Genomic DNA, 13,662 nt, shown 5'->3' with positions numbered 1-13,662 from the left:
TAAAGACAACCCCCCCGAACCTTAGGTTAGGGAGGAGCCATTGCAATTCGACCAGACATAGTTTGTCGGCCCGATAGGCATTCCCTCACCAAACAGACAGAGCTTCCACACTGTTCTATTGCAGAGAGCATGCAGGCACCATCCTGCTTAGGAAGGGAGAGAAGGGAGGTTCAAACAAGCGGCTGTAGAGTTGACATTAGGAATAAGGGGGCACTTTTAACTACAAGCTTTGACGACAAGAATGAGGCCACAGTCCCCCACTCAAAGTCAGCTCGGATGCACGAGCAACATGGTGCACGCTAGACCAGGATCAACCCCATATTTCACAATAGTCTCTTGGAATGTAGCAGGGTTACATAGTAAAATGTTGCTTCCTAATTGGAACAACGTTATAGAGGGCTTTGATGTATGTATTCTGCAGGAGACGTGGAGTTTTGCCCAGTTATATAAGGAGGGGTATACCTGCTAGTGCTGCTCTGCAGTTACAAAGGGAAAAAGCCGACCGGCAGGGGGATGGATAATATGAGTTAAGATTGCTCTGGGCTGTACAATCACGCCTCTTCGCATAGATAGCCCAGATATTCTGGGGATCAGTATTAAGGGGTGCTCAGGCAAACCCATGGAGATTTACAACATATATGCGAGAGGAACAAGGGGAGGCAGACCATCAGCCATATTCCAAAAACTGGAGAAGCTATTGGACGAGAGTCCGTCACAGTATACGCTGATAATAGCAGGTGACTTCAATGTCACATTTGAACCCTTAGATAAAGCTGACATAATGGAAATGAATGAGGAAGATCTGAAGTGTTCAATCCCACCTCTAGACCTTCGTCCGGTCAAGAAATGGTCACAGTTGGTGCTCCAAATAAATGCACTGAGCCTAGAGTATTACCTGAGAGCAGCAAACGGTAGGACTAAATCAGATAGGACTGGTGCTAACACATTAGGGTAAATAGCCCCAGCCGTATTGAATACATTATGTCAGACTTTAGACTTTTGTGGAGTGTTATTGACATGGCTGTGGGCGATACAACAGATATCGACCATAACCCGCTCAGTTTAAGTATGTTGCCAGAGTGGGTTGGTCAAACTCCACGCGCCTCTTCTCAAAAGCTAACAAAGGTAGTCTTCTCTTCAAATGATAACCACTGACTAATTTGGGGGAAGGTAATGTTACGAGAAGACAAAGTTTTAGGCATGCATCAGGATCTGGCGCAGGGACACACAAACTTCAGTCGCTGTTTGAGAGACCTGGCGGGTTAGCTGAAGTAGATCTCTTCACACAAATTAATTTGAGGAACTAGACTCTTATTTCACCGTAGCCAGGCATCACTCTAAGCCTAGAATTACAAAAGGGGTCCCAGAATCATGGTATAAACATGCTTGTAGAATTCTTCATTTTCAATTAGACCGGGCACTAAAATCTAAAGATTACGAAAAAATTAGAGCGTCTAGAAAGAGATGTAAGGTAGCCCTCCACCAAGCAAAAAAGGAGTGGGACGAAGCTCGATGTCAGGTAATTAAGCAAGCTTGTGCTGCCAAAGATACTAAGACCTTTTCCGTCCCTTTTTGTTCGGGGTGATAAAACAGGGGCCCGTTCACTTCCGAAGTACATCTCAGCCCAAGACTGGCATGATCATTTAAAAAAGCTTTACTCATAGGCTGCTGTTCCGCATCCTGTGGTGTATGTTCTCTGTTTACCTTTGATTCTGGATAATGATATATTTTCCTTAAGTGACATTGAGGGCTCATTAGCTGAATCATACAGGCCAAAGTTCCAGGGCCAGATGGCATTCCGGGAGATTTATTTTTATCTGATAGCTCTAGTTGGGCTCATTACATATTATTACTCTCAAATGCCATAGCCAGAGGTGCTCCAATCCCAGCCTCCTGGCGAGGGGCTGGGGTGGTTCCAATATTCATAAAAGGGAATAGAGGACAGCCTGCAACTACAGGCCTATTAGCCTGATAGATGCTGTACAAAAGGTATTTAGTCAAGCCCTTTTACAAAAGATCCAGACATGTGCTGATGAAAATGATATTTTATCACCATATCAAGCAGGCTTTAGAGAAAAGACGGGGACAGTAGACCAGGTCTTTCACCTCCTGCTTCTTCACTGGAAAGATGTAACCATTGTTGAGGGTAGTCTATATTTAGCTTTCATCGATTTAAAGACTGCCTTTGATTTAGTGCCTAGACAGAAGCTATTGTAAGTCCTCAAAGATATGGGTATCTCCCCTGTTGTACTTGACCTGGTTGTTCGACTCCATGACAACAACTTTGCCCGGGTGAGGTGGGGAAAGCAGTGCCAACTCACAGAGTGCATCACTGTCAGTAGGGGAGTCCGTCAGGGATGCGTTTTGGCACCTAAGCTTTTCTCCCTTTACATGAACGAAGTTGTAAGTTTTCTTTCGCAGGAGCCCGACGATGCTCCATCTCTCTGCGTAGAAAAGACTTTATTGTTTGCAGATGACACCTTGCTGGTGTCTAAAACCCCGGGGAGGGCTACAACTATTGTTCAATAGATTTAAATTTTTCTGCGTTATTCGGGGTCTTGAAATAAATACGTCTAAAACTAAATTCATGGCCTTTAATTCCCATAAATCCTATAGAGGCAGGCCAACTTTGGGAGGGACACCTTTGGAAAGAGTAAACACTTTTGGCTACCTAGGCGTAAAACTGTCTGAGAAAATGCACTAGAACCCCCACATATTGAAAATGGCATTGAAACACAAGCAGATAACTGGGGTTCTGGGGAAATAAAGCTGCTCCTCTTTCAGTATGCCATTTGCCACTGCCCTGCAGGCTTAGGACCTAAAAGTAGTCTGTTTTGTGCTGTAGGGTTCAGAACTCTGGGGCTTCGACAAGATAGAGGAACTCAGTGGTCAGACCACAAATTCTTAAGAAGTCTAGTGATGCTGCCTCAGAGTACCCCACTCCACCCTCTAATGTTAGATCTGGGCCAACAAGCTATTACTGATATAGCTAAACTTCGGCCACTGTTATTTTGGGCCAGAATCCGGAGGACCCAAGAATTGCTGCCATATGCTAAAGCCCTTGCGGAGGTCACTCGCCTAGACACTGCCAATAAAATTGGGTGGCTAAACAACATAAGGAGTCACCTCTTAGATATAGGGCTTTGGGAGCATGGGACAATTTCGATCTATCTCTGCTTCAAAAAGATACAGTAAAGAGGCACTTTGGAACTTGGTTGCACAAATTGATGTTTGCTGGAGTGACCAGGGTAAACAGGTTAGTTCCCTTGAATCCTATCTTGATTTAATCAAAATACACCTTGACAGGAAACTAGACATCAAAATGTGGGTTTGGCACCCTTCCCTTGAATGATATAGTGGCCAAATGGCCTAGTAAAACCCCAACATCAAGAAATTGTCCCAGCTTCAAGGGCTCCTCAGAATCCATGGCGCATGTGATGTTTGCTTGCCCGGCTTATGTGTGCCCTAGACTAAAATGGATCAAACCGATCTGCCACCAGATGGGCACTTGGAAATACCGGGTTACCTTGTGTATTTTTAAATCAGACACTAGGTCTCTTTTTGCCTGTTCAGTTTCTAAGTTTCTTGGTAGTATGTGGGGCATTAGAAGAAAGGCACCTATAGATAGCCCATGAACTGGGCTGACCCCTTTTCTTACACTGTTGTCTGTGACATAAGGAGTCTTTCCTATAATTTCTTTAATCAAAGAAATTATAGAATTGGGCTACAAAAGAGGCAAGGAGCAATGTGTTGCACATATAATATCTAAGCACCTTTTTGATCCTTTTTTTTAACAATGTGAGATGTTACTGTGTATTGTATAGCTTTCCGATTTTTGACTGTTTTTACTTTCTTGTAAATATGTCTAACTTGTAATGGATTCTAACTTTTAAATATGTTTTATGGATTTTTATATTCTTTTAGTGCAATTGTAACCTCAATGAACTTCTTATTATCTTCTTATGTAATTGTACCATCATAATGGACTTCTCTTGTGTACACTTCCAAAGATCTTGTGTATGAGAAAACTTTGAAGGCATGAATGCTGAAATAAAGTTCAAACTGGCTTTTATGACCAGAATCAACTTAATATGGCTTTCCCCTGTTACTCTCTATGGGCCAGTCAGCCTTCCTACAGTGAAAAAGGTGTTTGGGGGCTGGTTACTGAAAGAACATGCTACCTTTAAATTTCTACGTGTCCTACTTTTAAATACCATGCACCCTCCATGTGGGCTACAAAACCTACATTTGGGTGACTTATTAATACTTAAAAGGAAGGTTTTTACCTGTCAGAGGGGGTTTACTTTGACAGGTCGCAATTCATGTTTACACTGAAACTGTCAGGCTACACAAAAAAGGCCTGTTGCAATGTTTGCACTGCCAATATAGTGGATGGCACAATAGGGTCTGCAGTGCATGAGTGGCATTTACCTTCCAGGTCTTGGATGCACTTTTTACACCATTTACTTGGGACTTACAAGCAAGTTAATTGTGTCAATCAGAAATAAGTATATTTTTTCATGGTTGAAGGGGGGGGGGCACATACATTGTACTACTGGTGAAAGTCACAGAGTTCTCAAGCCAGCAAAAATAAAGGGTCCAGCAAAATCTGAGGGTACCAGGCAGAAAAGCCGGATCTCTTAACCTCACCTATTGGACACATTAACATTAGTGTAAAAACAATAGGATTTTGTGCAGTGTGGGTGTGAGAAACATCTGAGTACACAGATAGTTATATGAGGTTTTAGGAAAGAGATTTCTGTCTTAGGAAACACAATTTTCCAATAGAGAAAACAAGAAAGTTAATTTTGCTAATGCAAACTTCCTCCAAACTTACTTATGCAGATCATCTGCAAGATAGAGGTATACAGGAGTAATCATGGAAATATATGACTAGCTAAACTTCCATGTGTGCGCAAGTGGAGTTTTGTAAATCCATAAAATGTCAAATATCTACTCAAAATGTATGAAGAAACCTATGATGCGTACATTTCTGATTCTTTTTTTTTAATGGTTGTGAATTGGGCCCTGAGGCCCTCATTTCGAGTAGCCCATAGCGGTTTCCCCCAGGTGGACAACACTCACATAAACTACATGTTTTATGGTTTTTCAAGCCCTGGAATTACTGGATCCACAAACTCCAGACATGATAATTTCAGACCTGGAGACACTGGACGTGACCTCGCCACTGTAAACATTAGCACTGCCTGCCGTGGTTAATTAGTAAAACAGTAAGTGCCTGGGCTCTTGTCAGGAGGCAGCTTGTACCAGCTCATTTCTGCTGTTAGCGCCCCCTTAAACAGAACCAAATACTAAACATGAAAGTTGGGAGAGGATGTGGTGTAATGACCAGAGCCGCCGACTTCGGAGCTGGTGGAACCAGGTTTGAGTCTCAGCTTCAGCTCAGCATCCTGTGATTCTGAGCAAATCACTTAATCTCCCCCTGCCTACCATAAATGAAGGTGTCCTTAAGTGGTGCTCATGAAAAGCGCAGGTGTTGATGATTAAGTGCCGGTGCTGAGCACTGGAAACCACCACCTCAAATTAAGCCCTGACTGCCTGGCTTCGCACCTAACCCTTGCAGAAGCATAAGGGAGCAAAAAAATGTATCAACAGACAGACATAAGCCTGTCCAGACTCCCTAGCTTCACACTCTACCCTAGCCTCCTGCAGCCTCTCCATGGAACCGCAGAGCGGGTGAAACATATCTGTGTTTTTTCACCGGAATGGAGAAAAACTGATTGACAAAGGACCCGTTATCTCTGGGTCCGAGCAGTTATTCCCCTTTCGGTATCATCAAACCAAATAACAACCAACTCATAATGAGGGCCTTCATGTAGAAATAAACTGCTGCACACATGATCATGGCAATCTCTTCTCCCACACTTCCCATGCATGTTCCATTTTTTCTGTGGAGCCATATTAGTGTGTTGTACCACAATGACATTTAATTTTTGAGATAGTCCTTAATTTTATTTTGGTACAGTTATTTGGTTTAATCAATTACCTGAATTTGATTCTGAATCTTGACCCAAGAGATGACTTTCAGCTACTTAATTTTGAATACTGAATTATACATCAACCAGGCCATTTACTCCCAAGATTTTACTACTACCTGGGGCAAAAGACCACTTTTAGTTCAGTTTTCAAAATAGTTTGTTCGAGTAAATATTACAGAATGCCTTGAGAAAACAGCAAGTGTTTACACTAGTCATAATTCAGTCCTCCACCGTAGGCCACACCACGTTGTTGTAGAAAAATAAATGACTTTTACGTAAACTTTGTTAAATACGTTGGAGCAGCAAAAATTGTCCTCTACATAAACTCGAGAGACCATTGCCCTTGGCATGGAATTGTTCAAACTAGGCTTGACAAGTGTACTAATGTTGATACATACTTTACTTGCAGATCCCAATAATTCAATTGGATGTTAACTATGGCCTCCCTCTGTCCATTATTGATTCCCACGACTGAGCTCCTTCCAAACCCTTCAGGGTTCCACACAACATCAGGCTCATGTGCCCACCCCATAGAAAGAGATTCATCAACTTAAGACCATTTTCCACCCAAAGCTTAGTGTGTCCCTGTCCTGTGATCTCCTACACTGTACCCTGGGCTCCAGGAAAGATGTGAGTCCACTCAGGGTCATGCCCCTACTCAAAGCGTGGATGACTTATGTCTGGTGACCTGCATGCAGGAACAGACAGAACATTTTTCCAGCTGCCAATGCAACCCAGCACTCTTGTGGAAACTTCTGTCCTTACTTTCATGAGAGCTGCAACTCTTGTGGAATTACCAGCAAATGACAAGATCCGGCAAGAACACATCAGCCATCTTGGGCTAATGGAGAAGCCATGTCTTCTCCATTAGCTTGACCTTCTGGACTGTGATTGCAGAGGACTCACCTGCCTTCTGATCCCATCCTGGGACCTTGTCTTCGCATTGTGTTGGCCTGATCCTGCTCCTTTGGGGCCTGCAGCTCCTTCCAGCACCTACAAATGAGAGGATCAAGGAGACTTCGAGTTTGTGCAAACCGCAAAAAATCCCACAAAACTGTGAGAGAACAATGCGTCAAGTTTGTGCACACCATTGCTATGCAATCTTGTAGCTCACCAGCAGGTCTGGACTGGTCTTAGCGGGCACCGGGCGTTAACCTGTTGAGCCTGAAGGGTTGGGACTGAGTGGTGGGGGCGGTTTAATTCCTGTTATGCAGAGATTGCTTCAATTTCTTTCAAGGCAACATTGTCCCTTTTATACCCAGATGAAATTGTTAATAATTGACTTGCTATTGTTGCAAACCAAAGAGTACTTTGGTAAAATACTGGCATTTTAAACTTGTTTATTCATCAGATTAAAGTCATTTACACAACAATATATTAATGTATTGCATTAAACATACTTACTGATAATCTGATTTAATTTATTGAGTATTAGCACTGCCAAAGGTTATTTCTGTATTTGTTAGTACATCATTGTGTATTTTTGGCTGACAGCATTAATATAAACACTAAAAAATGGAATATATAAAATAGATTTTTACAACTCTATATTTTGTACTTCTAAATTATGTACAATAGCAATATCAAGATCAAAATAAGCAATAAATGATAGCCGTGGCTACTCCAGGTGTACATTTTTGTTATATCCTGACTTTAGTAAATGCAATGCTATTTACCACCAATGGAATGTTACTTTGATGATGCTGTTTAAGAATGTTATGATTCAGTCAGAGAAGACACAGTTGAGTGGGCTGAGCAACTTGATGGCTGCTCCTGGTGGGGTCTCCCTGTGATCTTGTAACTATCTTCAATAAAACCTCTTTGAATCATCTCAACCTGCGTGGACTTGATCACTACAATTTTTGGCGACGAGTATGTTCTGTGCTGTGCCTTCAGTGAGGGTAAGCCTACTTACTAAAGTCTACGCTTTGTGCTGTACCTTCAGCCAGGGTAAACCTGCCAATGTCTGTGCCTGCCAACGTCTGTGTCTTATGCTGTGCCTTCAGTGAGGGTAAGCCTGCCAACGTACGTGTTCTGTGCTGTGCCTTCAGTGAGGGTAAGCCTGACACTCTTCAAGTCTTCAAGCCTGCCACCATCTCTATTCTGTGCTGTGCCTTCAGTGAGGGTAAGCCTGTTTTACCGTCTTCAGTGCCACACATCGATGTCTACACTGTCTGGTGAAGAAGTGTGTCTTTTCATGTGTGCGCCAACCATGGTTTCTCTTCTATCTGGATGTCTGTTCCATTCAAGTATCCTGCACTTCTCTACAATCCTGCGCTTTCTATAGTCATTCAAGTATCCTGCACTTCTCTACAATCCTGCTCTTTCTATAATTGCTGCAGCTTCAAGTGATCTTATTTATTCAACGTACTACTTTGAAAAGGTGTCTTTCCCCTGCTACTGCTACTGAGTCCTCCTACTTTGGGACTGTGAACCTGTACACCTCCTGAAGTGTGCGTTTCGCATAGTTAGTGTGGTGTGACTCAACCTGCGTGCAGACAGAAGCTGTTTGATTTGTTTTGGCAGTGCCAGAGGGAAGTGGGCATCCTACATCGTTAAGTCAACTCTTATCGTTAGAGATATGCACTGTACTATGTTTGTTTATGTGGTCCCACTGTAGCGAGGAGTGTCTGAGGGGCTTGTTAAGAACCTTGGATGGTGAACGTTTCACTGAACTTGTACTTTGTTCGCATCAGGACACATCTGTCCTGTTTTCTTTAACTTCTGTCATTTTCTTTTCTTATCTTCTCTTTGTTTCTTCAATTCTCTCTCTCAATCTCCAGTTCTCCTCTATCGTTTTCTTTTCATTTTGTTTTTCCGTATAAGAAAGGGGGATATGTTATATCCTGACTTTAGTAAATGCAATGCTATTTACCACCAATGAAATGTTACTTTGATGATGCTGTTTAGAATGTTATGATTCAGTCAGAGAAGACACAGTTGAGTGGGCTAAGCAACTTGATGACTGCTCCAGGTGGGGTCTCCCTGTGATCTTGTAACTATCTTCAATAAAACCTCTTTGAATCATCTCAACCTGCGTGGACTTGATCACTACAATTGTGCTACACAATTTTAATTTTCTCAAAGTTGTATCATACTTTGGGATGTTACTAAATTCTCCGTACAAGAGCCAGTTGAGCCTACCACCAAACCATCTATCAGATTCTTGCTGACTTTAAGGTGGGATTATTGTTGCAAAATGTGTTATTGTAATAACTTTTATTTGTTAATATGTTTTATTGGTAAAAGAACATGATTTATGTATTTGCCGGATTTATTTACTCATTCATTAATATAAAGTGATAATAATGTTTGAAAGAAGATGCGCAAGAGGAGTTAGAGGGGTAGTTATTTCCAAAAGTTTGTGTCACAAAATAGCATATATGAGGGGATGGATTTTAGAGATGGGGCAACTACGAATGAATTTTCTACTGGGCACGCACTGCCCATAGGATCATGTAAATTGTTCAGTCTTTCCCCCAGGGAGTTCTCTGCCTTGTATTATTTGTTGTTTCTCTCCCTTAAACACTTGTGGTTTACCAGGGGGATTCCACGCTTATTCTGATTCTCCCTGTTTGTCAGGGGCACTGCATTTCTGTTTTTCAAAAACAAACCCACACTTGATGAGTGAGTTTTTGAAAAATAAAAATATTTAAGGAACTGGGCCAAAACAACATGGCTCCTGCTCAGTAAACTTTCTACCTTCAGAACGACCGGCACACTGGTGCTTGATCTGAAAGTAGTGACATACCTACCAGAAAGACAAGGATTTCACCACAGGGCAGGTGTTTCTCTACAAAGGAAGTGGATGCAATATCATCTGCTGACCACGAGGGCTGGCAGGCCATCCACCAAGGTCTAAATGGCCTGGTGTGTTATGTTATACTAGGATTCTGTGGGTATGTGCCACCCTAAACACCTTCCAAAATCAACTAAATTATATGGGCATATGTTTGTATATTAAAATATTTATTGTTTTCATTTCATCTGGTGGTCAAAAATCCTTTTAGGGAGGTTTCTCTAGCTTCCAAAAGCATCCGAATGTTCAGAAGCACTCAAAATTATTTAAAAAAGGATTTGTTAACATATTAGGAGTAATCATGCCACTAGTTCGGCACTTTTTTTTCAACAAAGCAAGACCTTATTCTCTCTCACTTTAAAGGTACAACATGTCCGAGACTGAAACACCAGATAATATACATGTGAGCTGGTCCCACCGACACTCAAGGACCTTTACAAGCACCTCCTTCCAGTGACTCATCAACCTCAAATCTCTGCTCCATGCACAAAGTGAAATTCTCCTTCCCGAGAGGTGCAAAAATACATGCAGTATCAGTGGTGCAGACATAACCATAGAGATCTCCAAATCAAAAAAAGAGAATAACAGAAGGCAACCATTAACTTTCCCTGTCCCAAATCTCCTACCCAGATGCAACATGACAGTCTCAGAAATAAACTGTTTCTACAGAGAACCTTCAGGTTCTGCTCACAATAATAACTGGTAAAAATATTTAAGGGATTCCATTCTATCCTTGCCAGAAGATGATGCATCTACTTTCCATTTGGAATAGCATTTACTTGATTTGGACAAGTGGACCATTACCGGATCCTAGTCAATAATTACCCATAGCATGGTGCTGTAAGTGTCTGGCATACAGGTTATGGTGGATAGCATCATAGACCCGATAGATAACGAACGCATGGTTCAGGATCTCTTGACATTTTACAAAGCTTTCATGCTGAAACTGCTTGCGGACATCATCGGTAGGCATTAAGCCAGCAATGGTGTCCTCACTTGGTTGGCAGACATTATCATACCTTGTGGTACCTTCTTCAATAATACCATGGTTAGAAGGATGTCACCATATACCTCGCACTGTGATTAAGGTCAAATCGTTTGTCATCAATCAATCAATCAAGACATTTATAGAGTGCGCTACTCACCCGTGAGGGTCTCAAGGCGCTGGGGGGGAGGAGCTGCTACTGCTCGAACAGCCAGGTCTTGAGCAGCCTCCTGAAGGTCAGAAGGTCTTCGGTCTGCCATAGGAGGGTGGGAAGGGCGTTCCAGGACTTGGCAGCGAGGTAGGAGAACGATCTGCCGCGGGTGGTCGTTCTTCGGATGCGGGGGACGGTGGCGAGGGCGAGGTCGGTGGAGCGGAGCTGCCGATTCGGGGTGTAGAAGGTGAGCAGTCTGTAGAGGTATGTTGGTCCGGTGTTGTGGAGTGCCTTGTGTGTGTGGGTGAGGAGCATGAAGGTGATCCTCTTGTTGACGGGAAGTTAGTGCAGGTCTTTCAGGTGGGGGTGGTGTGGCTATTTCGAGGGATGTCGAGGATCAGGCGTTCTGTATGCGTTGCAGTCATTTCAGTAGTTTGGCCGGGGCTCCCGCGTAGAGGGACGCTTCCGTAGTCCAACCTGCTGCTGACAAGGGCTTGGGTGACCGTTCTTCTCGTGTCTGTGGGAATCCACCTGTAGATCTTTTGGAGCATGCGGAGGGTGCTGAAGCATGAGGATGAGATGGCGTTTACTTGCTTGCATGGCGTTGTCATGAAAGCTTGCATGCCACAAATTCACCACTGCACCAGGTGGTTATGAAGCTGCCTAACCTGATTGGGGATTATATTCCCTAAATCAAGATGTCCACTCTGTAGTGGGTACAAGGGACAAAGAATACCAAAGAAACCCAGTTATTCAACTGATTCAACCCATGTTTGAATAGTATGTGTGAGATATTGTTGGCTTGCAGGTGTGAGGAATTTTGGGGGAGGGTTGTATGAGGGATGGGTGCTTTTATTAAGAAACTTTATGCTAGGGAAGGCTTGTGAACAGGTATTTGTGTGGGTGCAGAAATATAATTGGAGGAAACGTGTGGAGAGAAAATCTTTTTTTGCTTTTAACATTTTTTATTGAGCAGAGCATAAGGGCAATACATACATTGTGATACCATTGATCATCAGGGATTAAAACCAACATTTTACGGTAAAAAAAAAAAAAATCTTATTCATTTTTCAAATGGAACGAATATGGATTTAACACCAAAACGCCAAATATTTAAAAAGGAAACAGAAGTCTGGCTAGGTCTTACAATATTTAAAAACCTGGTCTTACTGCTTAAATTTCTAAAGTGCTAGAGTGCTACATATTAAAATAATGCATGATTGATTTACTGACATTGTTTAAAGGCCCTAACGTTTAACTATAATCATTAAATTTGAATCTCTTATACCCTGATTATAAAATACTGATAGAAAGAGATAACCATTTAAAACCCGATCTAAGTAATGTAAACATTATATCTATAAAAAGAACTGTAGTATTAAAGTGCCGTCGTGCCTTTCCTTAAATATATGTCAGAAAAAAGTGCAATGTGCTAAAGTGCTCCCTAACACTTCAATGAATATATCTCCAAAAATGTATATTTCTATCATGGTTTCACAATCTTAAAAAAACTTCCAAACAGTTTAAAAAAAAAATTGTTGCACCAACCCTCTTGGCATAAGCTTCTTCAAACCTCATGGTGCGATGCATTTTGTTTAGCCATTCAAAATAGGAAGGTACATCTTCAGACCTCCAGTTTTGGAGAATTGGAGAGTGAGCAACTAAAAAGCAAATCGCCTTGTAGGTCTCTTCGGCTTTAGTCAAGTCAGACCTTGCTTTAGAAATGCCAAAGAGTGCTACCTCTGCCTCAGGGTCAAGCCTCTTGTTTAATGCATGGCTTATTGCCGAGAAGATCTTGGCCCAGAATAGTTTGAGTTTTGGGCACATAAACAAATGTGTGGAGCCAATCTCCCTCGCCTTCTGCCTGGCATCGAAACATTTGTTTTCCACTTACGGATAGCGTTTATTAAGAGTTTTGGGGGTGTAGTATGCCAAACACTGAGATAAAAAAGCCATCCTTTTAAAGTTAGCTGCTCTTAGTGCCTTGCTTCCTAACTGGGCTATGAACTGCCATTCCTGGCAAGAGAAAGAACAGTTCATTTCCCGGTTTACTTTTTCCAGGAACTCTTCAACCAGGGGGAGTTCGTTACACTTTCTTAGTTGAGAATACCAATTTCCAACCCCCTTTAGTTTAGCTCTATATAGAGCATTTACCTGCTTTTTTGGAGCACCTCTTGACAATACATTGTACCTATTTATAAAATGTACGATCTGCAGATACTCCAGAAACCCAGGCGTATTTCGGTTGCTGTATCTATTTTGAACCTTTTGCCAGGAGATTACTTTCCAATTAATTAAGAAGTAACCCAATTCCTCAAAACCACAGTCCTTCCATCTTTTAAGACAACTGGAGTGTACTTGAAGACTGAGAATTTTACATTCCTCTAGCTTCAAATAGTTAAATCCTGAGGACCCAGCTTGTTTAAAAAAGGATTGTAATCTGTGGGAAAAGTCTTGTACCGTCTTGTATCGGGTATTTTTTGGTAATTTGGATGTTTTTAAAAATATCGGGATTTGGTAGCCTGACTCTGAATCATTGTCAAAAAAAATTGTCTAATAAACCATTTGATTCCAATAAACGTGCTGTGAGATCCAAGATCGCTGCTTCATATTTTTGGTAATTCTGACCCCCTTGATGAGTTTCCAACTGCAGTATAGTTAGCTTAACCCTGGAAGCCTTCCTACTCCAGACAAATTCCCTGAACATTGACTCCATCTCTTTAAAATA

General features: G+C 42.0%; 1 long non-coding RNA gene across 2 annotated transcripts in view; it reads right to left on the bottom strand.

Moving 5' to 3' along the window:
* LOC146862169 (uncharacterized) overlaps positions 1-13,662 on the bottom strand; it is a 334,729-nt gene that overhangs the window by 27,508 nt on the left and 293,559 nt on the right. The window contains exon 5 of one of the 2 annotated variants that reach the window (XR_014978389.1): positions 6,906-6,992. The exons of the other annotated variant lie outside the window; for it this stretch is intronic. This is a non-coding gene — a long non-coding RNA (uncharacterized LOC146862169). The remainder of the gene's footprint in view (positions 1-6,905; positions 6,993-13,662) is intronic. 2 annotated transcript variants of the gene reach the window in all.

This window comes from Triturus cristatus, chromosome 2_2, assembly GCF_964204655.1.
Source record: "Triturus cristatus chromosome 2_2, aTriCri1.1, whole genome shotgun sequence".
Classification (NCBI taxonomy): domain Eukaryota; kingdom Metazoa; phylum Chordata; class Amphibia; order Caudata; family Salamandridae; genus Triturus; species Triturus cristatus.
Note: the sequence above shows the minus strand (reverse complement) of the source record. Positions and strands in the feature narration are given on the sequence as shown.